Source organism: Pseudophryne corroboree, chromosome 1, assembly GCF_028390025.1.
Source record: "Pseudophryne corroboree isolate aPseCor3 chromosome 1, aPseCor3.hap2, whole genome shotgun sequence".
Taxonomy (NCBI): Eukaryota; Metazoa; Chordata; class Amphibia; order Anura; family Myobatrachidae; genus Pseudophryne; species Pseudophryne corroboree.
In genome coordinates, this window is record NC_086444.1 from 984,204,228 (window position 1) to 984,219,227 (window position 15,000).

Here is a 15,000-nt window from a genome sequence, read left to right on the forward strand (position 1 = left end):
ACATAAAACATTTTTAGTTTATGCTAAAATATAAAAAATTTATTCTGAAGAATTTTTAACAAATAATATTTGTGAAACATCTCAGAAAACAGTCGGTTTCGGAGGCTGCCCACAAATATTATAACAGCCCCTGAATGTATGTTTCTCTTACGTCCTAGAGGATGCTGGGGTCTATTTTAGTACCATGAGGTATAGACGTTTCCACAGGAGCCTTCGGCACTTTAAGACTTGCTAACAGTGTGAACTGGCTCCTCCCTCTATGCCCCTCTTCTAGACCTCAGTTTAGAAAATGTGCCCGGCAGACTGGATGCACACCAGTGGAGCTCTACAGAGTTCTGCTGGAAAAGACTTTTAGGTTTTTTATTTTACAGGAAAGCTGCTGGCAGCAGCTTCCCTGCTTCGTGGGACTTAGGGGGGGGGGGGGGGGGGGGGGAGTAGGAACCAACTTCTCAATTAGTTCAATGGCTCTGCTTCCGCTGACAGGACACCATTAGCTCCTGAAGGGTACTGAACACAGCCCAAGCCTGGCTGCTGCTCACTCCCACAGCACTGCCGCCACCCCCTAACAGAGTCAGAAGGCTGGTGAGTATTTACCGGAGACCTGCAGAGAGGGGCCCTCCGGTCATCATGGCGGCATTAAGGTACCAGCGCAGCGCGCGACGCTGCGCACAAACATGTCTCTCAGCACAGGCTGCATGACGCGCTCGGGGCCGTGCTCTGAGGGACATGAAAATAAATCCTTACTCTCACTGGCAAAAAAGTGCACACAAAAGAGCCGCTGGTGTTTATACCCCTGCCAGTATAAACATTGTATTACTGAGGCTGAACCGCACCATTACAGGGGGCGGGGCTTCTCCTCAGACTTGCTAGCAACACTTTGGCGCCATTTTCTCCTCACAGAGACGCCGGAGTGCTGATCCTGATGCTGCTTCTCCTCACACATCGCTGATACAAGTACCAGGGTGTTATAGAAGGGGATGGGAGCGCATAGTATATTGAAGTCTGCGGCTTCATTTTGGAAAAAAGCGCTGTTTGTGTATTTACTGTATGCAATACATATATGGCGCGTGGTGTGGACTGGCAAATCCCTCTGGGTCTCTCTGACAGACTTTAGGTAGTTCTGTCCCCAATAGCCCCCCTCTGTGTGTGAGTGGTCTGACTGTACACGTATTTACCATGTCTACAGAAAGTTCTTCCCCAGAGGAACCCAATTTGGAGGCACAAGAGTGTTCTGAGCCTGTGTGGTTGAGAAAGCTGCAGAGTAATATGTCCAAGCTAGCAAAGAAATTCTCTGAGTCTGAACAACAGACAAAGCAATGGAGACAGTCTGTGGAGGATGCTCTGTTTGCTGATTCCTCCACGTCACCCATTACGGACCCCTCCTGTTCCCAGAAAAGGTCTCTGGCCCAAATCATGCAAAGGGACACAGATTCAGACACTGTAGTTGACACTGGAGATTTGAAGGGGGTAGATCCCAAACTGACTAAGAGCATTCAATGCATGATAGTCGCTATAAAAGAAGTGTTGGAATTTCCTGACACAACTCCACCTGAGGAAAAAGATTATTTTAAATTAAATAAAAAACAGGTGGTGACTTTTCCTCCATCTAAGGACTTAAATACATTTTTGAGGATTCCCGGGCTAACCCGGAAAAGAAGTTTGTTATCCCTAGAAGGTTGCGGGTAGCGTACCCTTTCACTGAAGAGGATAGGTGTAAGTGGGAGTCACCCCCAATGATAGACACCTCAGTCTCTAGGTTGTCAAAGAAAATAATTTTACCTGCCCCAGGGTCAGCTTCATTAAAAGAACCTGCTGACCGCAAATTAGAGATGACTTTAAAGTCCATCTATGTTGCTACGGGTACGTTACTCAGGCCCACAATTGCTTCTGCGTGGGTAGGTAACGCAGTGGAAAAGTGGGCAGACAATTTAATTGATAATATTGACACGGTCGATAAAGATGATATGCTGCAAATTCTAGGTCATATCAAAGATTCTGCAGGTTATTTGGTTGAGGCTATGAAGGACGTTGGCTTACTGGGCTCAATGGCCTCTGCTATGGTGATTTCAGCCTGCAGGGCGCTATGGATTCGCCAATGGAATGCTGACGCTGAATCCAAAAGAAATATTGAGGCGCTCCTCTATAATGGTGAGGCCCTCTTTGGAGAGAAACTAGATGCAATGATATCAACTACTACGTCTGGCAAGTCAGCATTTCTGCCGTCGGCAGCTGCACCGGCTAAAAAAGTATATCATTCTCATACTATGCAGTCCTTTCGGCCCAACAAATACAAAAAGGCTAAGAGTACCCCTTTTTTTACAGGAAAAAGGAGAGGAAAAGGTAGAAAATCTACAACACCGTCAGGCTCCTAGGAGCAGAAATAAGCAACTATTTCTGCAAAAGCCACAGCATGTCGCTGGGGCTCCTTTGCGGGAGTGCGATCGGGTGGGGGCACGTCTACTATATTTCAGCCAGGTCTGGCTTCACTCAGACCTGGACCCTTGGATATTACAGATAGTATCCCAAGGTTACAGGTTGGACTTTCAAGACCTTCCCCCATGCCGATTTTTCAAATCAGCCTTGCCAGTTTCTGCTCAGGACCGCACAAATGTCCTGAACGCAATACACAAATTTATGTCAAAACAAAGTAATTTCCTTGGTTCCTGCCGAACAAAGGAACCAGGGCTTTTATTCAAGCCTGTTTGTGGTGCCGAAGCCGGATGGCTCGGTCAGACCGATTTTAAACCTATAATCTCTGAATCTTTATTTGAAAAGTTTCAAATTCAAGATGGAGTCCCGGAGAGCGGTGATCTCCAGCTTGGAAGAAAAGGAATTTCTGGTGTCAGTGGACATCAAGGATGCTTACTTACATGTCCCCATTTACCCGCCACATCAAGCATACCTGAGGTTTGCGGTTCAGGTGATGGCGGAGATGATGGTTCTCCTTCGCAAACAAGGAGTCAACATAATTCCATACTTGGACGATCTCATAAAAGCGAGATCCAGGGACAAGCTACTCCAGAACATAGCATTATCCCTGAAGGTGCTTCAACAGCACAGTTGGATCACAAACTTTCCAAAATCCCAGTTGGAACCGACAATGAGATTATCATTTTTGGGAATGATACTGGACACCGAGGTACAGAGAGTATTTCTACCGGTGGAAAAGGCTCAGGAGATCCAGAGCATGGTCAAACAACTTTTGAGACCAAGAACAGTATCAATTCATCAGTGCATTCGCCTGTTGGAGAAAATGGTAGCGGCTTACGAAGCGCTACAATATGGCCGATTCCATGCCAGGGTCTTCCAGTGGGACCTGCTGGACAAGTGGTCCGGGTCGCATCTCCACATGCATCACAGGATAACCTTATCAGCGAAAGCCAGAGTTTTGCTCCTGTGGTGGCTACATAATTCTCACCTCCTGGAGGGACGCAGTTTCGGGATTCAGGCCTGGATCCTGGTGAACATGGATGCAAGGTTCCGAGGATGGGGAGCAGTCACGCAAGGCGAAAACTTCCAAGGAAGATGGTCAAGTCAAGAAACTTGCCTTCACATAAACATTCTGGAATTGAGCGCTGTGTACAACAGTCTTCATCAAGCGGCACACCTTCTTCAAGGTCGTGCCATACAGATCCAGTCAGACGATGTAACGGCAGTAGCTTACATAAACCGTCAAGGCGGAACAAAAAGCAGAGCGGCAATGGCAGAGGTGACAAAGATAGTCCTCTGGGCAGAAAGACATGCAACAGCTCTGTCGCCAATTTTCATTCCGGGAGTGGACAACTGGGAAGCAGACTTCCACAGCAGACACGATCTCCATACAGGATAATGGGGCCTCCACCCAGAAGTCTTTGCGGAGCTGGCAAGTTGTTGGGGTGTTCCTCAAGTGGACATGATGGCATCACGCCTCAACAAGAAGCTTCAGAAATATTGCTCCAGGTCGAGAGACCCACAAGCAATAACAGATGATGCACTGGTGACCCAGTGGGTGTTTCAGTCGGTGTATTTATTCCCTCCACTTCCACTTATCCCAAAGGTTCTCAAGATCATCAGAAGAACAAGAGTTAGAGCAATCCTCATTGCTCCAGACTGGCCAAGGAGGGCCTGGTATCCAGATCTTCAAGAATTATTACTGGAAGATCCTCGGCCTCTTCCTCTTCGCGAGGACCTGCTTCAGCAGGGGCCGTTAGTTTATCAGGACTTACCGCGGCTGCGTTTGGCGGCATGGCTGTTGAGCTCCAGATCATAGCCCGTAAGGGTATTCCCAATGAAGTCATTCCCACACTTATTCTGGACAGGAAAGGGATAACGTCCAAACATTACCATCATATTTGGAGAAAATATGTATCTTGGTGTGAATCCAATTAGTCTCCTGCGGTGGAGTTTCAATTAGGACGACTTCTCCTATTTCTACAGGCGGGTGTGGATGCTGGATTGAGACTAGGGTCTATCAAGGTTCAGATTTCGGCCTTGTCAGTTTTCTTTCAGAAACAGTTGGCTTCCCTTCCTGAGGTCCAGACGTTCGTGAAGGGGGTTCTGCGCATCCAACCTCCCTTTGTGCCTCCTGCGGCACCATGGGATCCTAATATGGTGTTGCAGTTCCTTAAATTGGACTGGTTTGAACCTCTGCAAGAGGTGGAGTTGAAGTTTCTCACTTGGAAAGTGGTCATGCTGTTGGCCTTGGCCTCAGGCAGACGAGTGTCTGAGTTAGGAGCTCTGTCACACAAGAGTCCTTATTTAATATTTCATGAAGATAGGGCTGAACTGAGAACACATCAGCACTTTCTTCCGTAGGTTGTGTCTTCTTTCCATATCAACCAAACAGTGGTGGTGCCAGTGGCTTCTGACACCTCAGCCATTTCAAAGTCCTTGGATGTCGTCAGAGCGTTGAGGACTTATGTTGCAAGAACGTCTCGGATAAGGAAAAATTAATCTTTGTTTGTCCTCTGATAAAGCCTAATATTTATCTTACTGAAAATCCTTTAAAAGGTTAAAGAACACAGTACGCTATTGGCGTATGGAATACCGTAAGAGTACGCACGTTGCGTAACAATCGCTTGGCCGTGGTCGAGACGCACGAGCGTCACGTTTGCTCACGGCTAAGAGAGTACAGGCAAGCACGCTATAGGCTGCCGACTAACGTAATGATACGCTATCAGCGTAGCGGACGCTCGGGACCACGAGGAGATCACAAGCGGCGCTGACGCTCACAGTGTTAAACCTTTATAACTATACCATACACAATATACTTATACTGTAAACCCTTGTTTAGTGATAAGGTGTAAATGCAACACAGTGTAACCTTGTTAGTTAAAAAGCTGTATGAGCGTATGTGACGCTCCGAGACCACTCTAGCAATATAATCAATCAAATACCGGTCTAAGGTTTTAACGCCTTTAGTGAGAGAATGAACGTTCAAAAAGTATAATACAGTACAAGTTATACGCTACCAAAATAACATAGAATATCTAACCAAGTAACTACACATAAAATAGAATAAAGACACAAGTACTTTTAAGGGGAAGGAGAGAGAAAGAGAGAGAGATAGAGAGAGTGAGAGAGAATGGCTTATGATAACAATAAAGACAATATGATTGCAGAGAAACTTACGCACAAAGGGAAACAATCGCATGCGCCTTCTGGATATCCAGCTCCCGATTATCAGTGATTAGAACCGTTGAAGAGAATAGAGAGCTGGCCCAGATCGGCTTGTCCTTTTATACACTACACACAATACAGTACAATGGTCCCTATATTCTTATTGTTCATTGGACACAGGAATTCGTCTTCGCATTATAACAAAAGGTCATAGGTTGATTCATACAGGTGGGCTGTGACTATTCCTAACTGCTCAGGTGGGTGGGAAACTAGGTTTCCCGCCGCATGGATAATAAAGTGCAAATACAGTAAAAGTCCATAAACTTCTTATGTCCATAACTATTCGCACGAGCGAGTTATCCGCTTCAAACCAACACCGGAATATTGCTAATTAAATACTCTTCCGATGGGTACTAAACACCACTGTATAACCCCTGTCTGACCCTTCGTATCAAACAAAGAGGGATCTCTTTGTCTATGAACATGCTACATTAACTAAACTTTCAGATTCTATCAAAGGGACCATAATTTACAAAATACATTATATGGTTAAAATATGTAACGATTGAGTCGCCCGCTAGACGCACATAAACTCTACCGTAAATGTCATACCGTGCGCCTGCGGGTGCACGCAACAGCGAGTATGCGCACGCACGGGAGAGCTCATGCACTCGCAGCAGGCACTCGCATGAGGTGCATATATATGGCAGTGAGTAGCGTGATATTTTTCTGACTTTGACACCTCTGACCCCAACAAGATTGGGGGTCCTGCTTCTAAGCAGACTATTGCGCACTGGATCAGGGGGACCATTCAGCATGCTCATTCCACGGCAGGATTGCCGTTACCGACTTCGGTGAAAGCCCACTCTACAAGGAAAGGGGGTTCGTCCTGGGCGGCTGCCCGGGGTGTCTCGGCTTTGCAAATCTGCCGAGTTGCTACTTGGTCAGGTGCAAACACGTTTGCTAAGTTTTATAAGTTTGACACCTTGGCTGCTGACGACCTAAAATTTGGTCAGTCAGTTCTGCAGGAACATTAGCACTTTCCCGCCCGTACTGGGAGCTTTGGTACATTCCCATGGTACTAAAATGGACCCCAGCATCCTCTAGGACGTAAGAGAAAATAGGATTTTAATTACCTACCGGTAAATCCTTTTCTCGTAGTCCGTAGAGGATGCTGGGCGCCCGCCCAGTGCTAATTTTTTCCTGCTGATTACGTTTATCTTGTTGCACACGTGTTCAGATATTGACAGCTGTTGCTGTTACGTTATACATGCTAGTTGGCATGAGTTATGTTAAAGGCCATGTTAGCCGACATGTTTTTTGTGTTTGGTGTGAGCTGGTGTGAATCTCGCCACAAGTTAATAGTAATTCCACTCTCGAAAATGTACGTCTCCTCGGGCACAGTTTCTATACTGAGGTCTGGAGGAGGGGCATAGAGGGAGGAGCCAGTTCACACTGTTTAAAAGTCTTAAAGTGCCGAAGGCTCCTGCGGAACCGTCTATACCCCATGGTACTAAAATAGACCCCAGCATCCTCTACGGACTCCGAGAAAAGGATTTACCGGCAGGTAATTAAAATCCTATTTTTGGAGACTGCAACAGATATTGAAGATATCTGCTGCATTCCTCCTACTGTGATTGCAAAGCAGCCACCAAAAGTTTTTCTACGACAGTTGGTAAACTGCGAAACTCGCCAAGCTCCAGAATGCGATGCGTTTCTGAGCTTGGCCCGGCAGCTAAGACCATTTCTAAATGGCGTTTGTATCCCGTGGGCTACATTATGCAGTTCTTCCCAGGAGAAGGATCCTTGGGATCCCTCTGCATACATACGCTATCTGATGAATGCACATGCGAAGTAGCGCAGCCGGGGTCTAAACCCAGAAGTAAAGTGATAGCATTAGCGATTATTTTACTTCTTTTACATTGGAGATTGGGCATGAGATTGATACTCATGATGGCATAAAAGCTACACCTCTGGACTCGCAAAGAGTCATCCTTCAGCACTGAGGAGAGGAAAAAACCCCTTGGGGGGAAACCTTTGGGGAACCATGGCCTCCGGATTGCTCTTCCCTCTGGGCATTAAGAGGTGTACTAATAGGGGATCTTATTGGTCCTAATGCCGACGCCGGGATCCTGGGTGCAAGAAAGGTTAACAGGGGTGAGTAAGGGGTGTTTTCCCCACTCCCCACCCCCTTAACCCTCCCTGTCCGCAGCCTAAAACTGACTTTCCCTTTGTGCCTAACTCTAACCCTCCCACAGAGGTGCCTAATCCTAACCTCTGTCCCCACTGCCTAACCCCAACCAACCCTACCCGCAGCCTAACCCTAACTTCTCCCCACCCGCAACCTAAATCTAACCCCCCTGGAGCTATGGCTAAAGGGAGGGATACAATACTTACCAATACCTGTCTATACATGCCAAAGGTTAACTGCTGTGTAGACTAAGAGGAAAAGATGAAAAAAAACATTGTTAGTGGATGAACAAGCAGCGACGAGCTGCAAACAGTAATTCTTATATAAATGGTTGATAACAATCAGTGCGCTCAGCAGCCAACACAAGGGGTGGTTAAAAGTATCACCAATACTTCAAAAACATACACTGGAATAAATAATTTACCACCCTTTATCTTAAGGCGCTTCTTATTAGATCGTCAGGTGGATGTTCAATCTCAATGTTTATTGGGATGATTGCCCTTAAAAGATAGAACATAACACAGACATAGCGTAATACTGTGACAACAATTAAGTACACAATAAATTGATAAAAGGTCCAGACTCGTACCAGAAAAGGTGGTCTACTGATAGTAGACAAATTCGCTTTTTATGGAGCGGATCACCGACTTGGAAATATTCTGAGTCTGTTTACTGCATAGATGGTTTTTCCTTATTCAACCAATTTGACATATGTGAAGGAAATAACACTAGGATAGTGTATTACCATTAAAAATTTATTTCCACAAACAACATATATTGTCTAAAAGATGGATTCTCACCAGACTGAGTGGTCTACCGAAGTAGACAAAAGCGTTTTGTTTTGGATAACTACCAGGCGTCCCCAGGAGTAATCGTCCCCAGCCAGGCAAGAGGTCCACCAGAGTCCTGCTACCCTCACCGACGCGTTTCGATAACACTGGTTATCTTCCTCAAGGTGTAGATGGTAGCAGTAGGCCCTAAGTATTTATCCTCCCTTTCGGAGAACGTAGAGAGACGGACAAGGAAACCCTTTCTCAAAAGAAAACAGCTTTTTGGACCGCATTAATAAACCTATGACCACTTCCGCAGGAACTGAATACATGCCATTGGAGGACGATTTCGGGCGGGAAATAGGTTTCCAAAGAAAATCGGGAATACATGGAACGGACTTTTCTCATTACTGTTTTTTATTAGGTGTTTAGGCTTTTTAGTGGCTAGGTGATCCATGTCTGGCATTAGGTTTTAGATTAATTAGGATCCTGGGAGGATAAATACTTAGGGCCTACTGCTACCATCTACACCTTGAGGAAGATAACCAGTGTTATCGAAACGCGTCGGTGAGGGTAGCAGGACTCTGGTGGACCTCTTGCCTGGCTGGGGACGATTACTCCTGGGGACGCCTGGTAGTTATCCAAAACAAAACGCTTTTGTCTACTTCGGTAGACCACTCAGTCTGGTGAGAATCCATCTTTTAGACAATATATGTTGTTTGTGGAAATAAATTTTTAATGGTAATACACTATCCTAGTGTTATTTCCTTCACATATGTCAAATTGGTTGAATAAGGAAAAACCATCTATGCAGTAAACAGACTCAGAATATTTCCAAGTCGGTGATCCGCTCCATAAAAAGCGAATTTGTCTACTATCAGTAGACCACCTTTTCTGGTACGAGTCTGGACCTTTTATCCATTTATTGTGTACTTAATTGTTGTCACAGTATTACGCTATGTCTGTGTTATGTTCTATCTTTTAAGGGCAATCATCCCTATAAACATTGAGATTGAACATCCACCTGACGATCTAATAAGAAGCGCCTTAAGATAAAGGGTGGTAAATTATTTATTCCAGAGCTGCAAACAGTGGTGTGGTTGTATAGAGAGACCTACTTCTGTGTAAATATGAGGACATGGAAAATGCCTAAATAAGAACAATTAACCCAAAGGGCCAGTTCTTATATAGTACACACAGTGGGGGTGATGAGTTCTTTCTTATAGTAATAAATGGGTACCTTCAGAATAGAAATTTGGCCAGTAAATAATAAAAGCTATAAATCGGTAACTTTTAGGGGTCAATACAATTATGTACGAGTTGCCATTGCTGCGATGTTTTAACCTCGGCAACGGCACCAAAACTCGCACTCCTTGTGGCCAGATAGGGCTGCAGGCACTTTTGAGCGAGTTTAGGCTGCCCGGAAACTGTGTCTGTTGTAAGACAAACTCGCACCTAATTAAATTGATCCCTTAGTTGTCAAATGTGATAAAATAGTAAAAATATAATGGTGTAATTGTGAGCCTGATTTAGTTGTGGTTGTTAAAGTGATCGTTGCTGCAATTCGCAATTGCATTGCAGTCCACCGTGAGTCTGAGCAGTCGTAGGCTGAGCAAGTCTCCTAGACACAGAGGGCTCTCCAGCATCAACACAGGTCGCAATGGGTAATTTATACACGTGCACGGAAAGGTGTTTGAACAGAAATGACATGCCTGTGTACAGTTAGCCACCCCTGTTACCACCCGAATGCTGACTTCCTGTCAGTCACTTTGCAATTGGATCCTCCTATGTGAGTTAATATATCTGCCCCCAGTTAATTAATAAAAAGGTCACCCAGTTCACTATCTCCAGAGGAGCGGCTCTTCCAGTTTTGACATTAAGGGAAACGAACAGAGAAAAATAGTCTCCCCACTACTGTTGGGAGTGTTATGTTTATAAGGGGCACTACTACTGTGGGCATTGTGTATAAGGGGCACTACTGTGGTCATTATGTATAAATGGTACTACTATGGGCATTTTGTAAAAATTATTATGTATAAAGGGCACTACTGTGTGGCATTAGGTGTACAAGGGCCACTACTACTGTGGACAATGTGTATAGGGGCACTACTACTGTGGGCATTATGTGTATAGGGGGCACTTCTGTGGGGATTATGCATATAAGCGGCACTACTACTGAGGGCCTTATGTATATAAGGGGCATTACTATGGTCCACATTATTCTTATAAGGGACACTACTGTGGCCATAATTTGTATATGCAGCACTACTACTACTACTACTACTACTACTACTACTACTACTGTGGGTATTATTTGTAAGGGGCATTACTACTGTGGGCATTATGTGTATAATGGGTACTACAGTGTAGCTTAACATGACTAGGGATACTGTGATACGAAATGTGAATAAGGGATAGTACTATGTGGCGTACCTCTCACACATACTAACTGTGCGGCACAAGTGTGCGCCTGCTCTTCCTGGTCCAGCTCTGTTGCAGGCAGTTACAGGACATGGCAGCAGCTCCCCTGGCCAGGATTCATTTGCACTGCGCTGGCCTCTTCTGGTGGGGTGTGAGGGCCGCATGGCACCTGCTGTCTGGTGTTCGGGTCTGGATACTGGGGAGTGCAGCGCAGGTTAGCCTCTCCCCAAGGTAAGAGTGGATTGGTGAGGGGATACAGGGCTTTGGGATGGGGTGGGGGAGCTAGGAATGCAGCATGGAATCATTTGGGAGAGACAGACTGTGAGGTGTGGGAGGAAGGAGAGAGGGAGGCACAGACTGTGGTGTGTGTGTGTGTGTGTGTGGGGGGGGGGGAGTAGAGATATACTTTTTATCTATATATATATATATATATATATATATATATATATAACCAGTTCTATGCTCCGGCACTAGGCTATGTCCCAGCAATGGGGCTAACTTGCTCCGGTGCCCTCCTCCAGGTATAGATACCAGATGGATACCAACTAGGACAAATGAGGCGGCACTCAGAGTCTTCAAACAAGTGAAAAATTGTAATGGTGCTTCAACGTTTCGGGGTCTCCCCCTTCGTCAGGAATAATGCAGTGCAAAATACAATGTGTTTAAATAGAACTTACCCCCCTTCAGGAACATCCCATCCAGCGTGCATCCGTGGCCGCGCCATCCCGGCGCCCAGCCCGCCGTCCTCAGCGTCTCAGCGGAAGTGACGCGTCGGCGCCTGGAGGCGCGTCCACGGGCCCGCTGCCTAGCAACAGAGGGGGATGTAAACACCCGTTAGTGATACAGGGACGTGAACTTTGCTTTGAGTCACTGTTCCCGTGTCTATACAATTATCATACAACGAAGATAAAAATTGGTGTGCTCTCTTAAAATAGTGCTAGACAATAAAACATTAATAACATGTGCATATACACAACTTTTTAAAAAAAATTTCAGGCAATTAGTGAAAAACACAAAGTGACAGTTAATAATACACAACACAATATCTCATTGACATGCCCAGATGAAACCACCCTTTTGACTCCACCATACTCTATTCATATTTATACTAATGGTGCCGACACTGAGCATGGAGTTTTACAGATATCCTGCGCAAATTTTAAATTTTATGTTTTATGTCATCCTGCTAACTCTAGACACAGGAACAGCTATCCTGTCTTAGATAAAGTTAATAAGCCCCAGATTGTCATTTAACCCATCAGGTCTAAGTGTGTTTAACCTATGGATCCATCTAGACTCTAGTTGTAGGAGTTTTTTTCCCCTATTACCTCCTCGCATAGACTCAGGCACATGGTCTATGATTCTGTGTTTAAAGGTAGCCATGGTATGTCTGTGTTCGACAAAGTGTTTTGCTACGGGTTGGTCCCCCTTGCCTGATGCCAAAGCATTCCGCGGGATGGCGCGGCCACGGATGCACGCTGGATGGGATGTTCCTGAAGGGGGGTAAGTTCTATTTAAACACATTGTATTTTGCACTGCAGTATTCCTGACGAAGGGGGAGACCCCGAAACGTTGAAGCACCATTACAATTTTTCACTTGTTTGAAGACTCTGAGTGCCGCCTCATTTGTCCTAGTTGGTATATATATATATATATATATATATATATATATATATATATATATATATATATATATATATATATATATATATATATATATATATATATATATATATTTCTCTATCGTCCTAGTGGATGCTGGGGTTCCTGAAAGGACCATGGGGAATAGCGGCTCCGCAGGAGACAGGGCACAAAAAGTAAAGCTTTTCCAGATCAGGTGGTGTGCACTGGCTCCTCCCCCCATGACCCTCCTCCAGACTCCAGTTAGATTTTTGTGCCCGGCCGAGAAGGGTGCAATTCTAGGTGGCTCTCATAAAGAGCTGCTTAGAGAAAGTTTAGCTTAGGTTTTTTATTTTACAGTGATTCCTGCTGGCAACAGGATCACTGCAACGAGGGACAGAGGGGAGAAGAAGTGAACTCACCTGCGTGCAGGATGGATTGGCTTCTTGGCTACTGGACATCAGCTCCAGAGGGACGATCACAGGTACAGCCTGGATGGTCACCGGAGCCGCGCCGCCGGCCCCCTTGCAGATGCTGAAGTAAGAAGAGGTCCAGAATCGGCGGCTGAAGACTCCTGCAGTCTTCTAAAGGTAGCGCACAGCACTGCAGCTGTGCGCCATTTTCCTCTCAGCACACTTCACACGCAGTCACTGAGGGTGCAGGGCGCTGGGGGGGGGCGCCCTGGGAGGCAAATGAAAACCTATTAAAAGGCTAAAAATACCTCACATATAGCCCCCAGAGGCTATATGGAGATATTTAACCCCTGCCTGGATTCACAAAATAGCGGGAGACGAGCCCGCCGGAAAAGGGGCGGGGCCTATCTCCTCAGCACACGGCGCCATTTCCTCTCACAGCTCCGCTGGTCAGGACGGCTCCCAGGTCTCTCCCCTGCACTGCACTACAGAAACAGGGTAAAACAGAGAGGGGGGGCAAATTTAATGGCAATATTTTGATATATATAAAGCAGCTATAAGGGAGCACTTATTATAAGGCTATCCCTGTCATATATAGCGCTTTTTTGGTGTGTGCTGGCAGACTCTCCCTCTGTCTCCCCAAAGGGCTAGTGGGTCCTGTCTTCGTGTAGAGCATTCCCTGTGTGTCTGCTGTGTGTCGGTACGTGTGTGTCGACATGTATGAGGACGATATTGGTGTGGAGGCGGAGCAATTGCCAAATATGGGGATGTCACCTCCTAGGGGGTCGACACCAGAATGGATGCCTTTATTTGTGGAATTACGGGATAGCGTCAACTCGCTTAAGCAGTCGTTTGACGACATGAGGCGGCCGGACAATCAATTAGTGCCTGTCCAGGCGCCTCAAACACCGTCAGGGGCTGTGAAACGCCCTTTGCCTCAGTCGGTCGACACAGACCCAGACACAGGCACTGATTCCAGTGGTGACGGTGACGAATCAACCGTATTTTCCAGTAGGGCCACACGTTATATGATTTTGGCAATGAAGGAGGCGTTACATTTAGCTGATACTACAGGTACCACTAAACAGGGTATTATGTGGGGTGTGAAAAAACTACCTATAGTTTTTCCTGAATCAGAAGAATTAAATGACGTGTGTGATGAAGCGTGGGTTGCCCCTGATAAAAAGCTGATAATTTCAAAGAAATTATTGGCATTATACCCTTTCCCGCCAGAGGTTAGGGAGCGCTGGGAAACACCTCCTAGGGTGGACAAGGCGCTAACACGCTTATCTAAACAAGTGGCGTTACCCTCTCCTGAGACGGCCGCACTTAAAGATCCATCAGATAGGAGGATGGAAAATATCCAAAAAAGTATATACACACATGCAGGTGTTATACTACGACCAGCTATCGCGACTGCCTGGATGTGCAGTGCTGGGGTAGTTTGGTCAGAGTCCCTGATTGAAAATATTGATACCCTGGACAGGGACAATATTTTACTGTCGTTAGAACAAATAAAGGATGCATTTCTTTATATGCGTGATGCACAGAGGGATATCTGCACACTGGCATCACGGGTAAGTGCTATGTCCATTTCGGCCAGAAGAGCTTTATGGACGCGACAGTGGACTGGCGATGCGGATTCAAAACGGCATATGGAAGTTTTGCCGTATAAAGGGGAGGAGTTATTTGGAGTCGGTCTATCAGATTTGGTGGCCACGGCTACAGCCGGGAAATCCACCTTTCTACCTCAAGTCACTCCCCAACAGAAAAAGGCACCGACTTTTCAACCGCAGCCCTTTCGTTCCTTTAAAAATAAGAGAGCAAAGGGCTATTCATATCTGCCACGAGGCAGAGGTCGAGGGAAGAGACAGCAACAGGCAGCTCCTTCCCAGGAACAGAAGCCCTCCCCGGCTTCTACAAAAGCCTCAGCATGACGCTGGGGCTTCTCAAGCGGACTCGGGGACGGTGGGCGGTCGTCTCAAAA

The 15,000-nt window shown here is 46.0% G+C and overlaps 1 protein-coding gene across 2 annotated transcripts in view; it reads left to right on the plus strand.

Moving 5' to 3' along the window:
- LRBA (LPS responsive beige-like anchor protein) overlaps window positions 1-15,000 on the plus strand; it is a 1,108,277-nt gene that overhangs the window by 190,304 nt on the left and 902,973 nt on the right. The window lies entirely within an intron of this gene.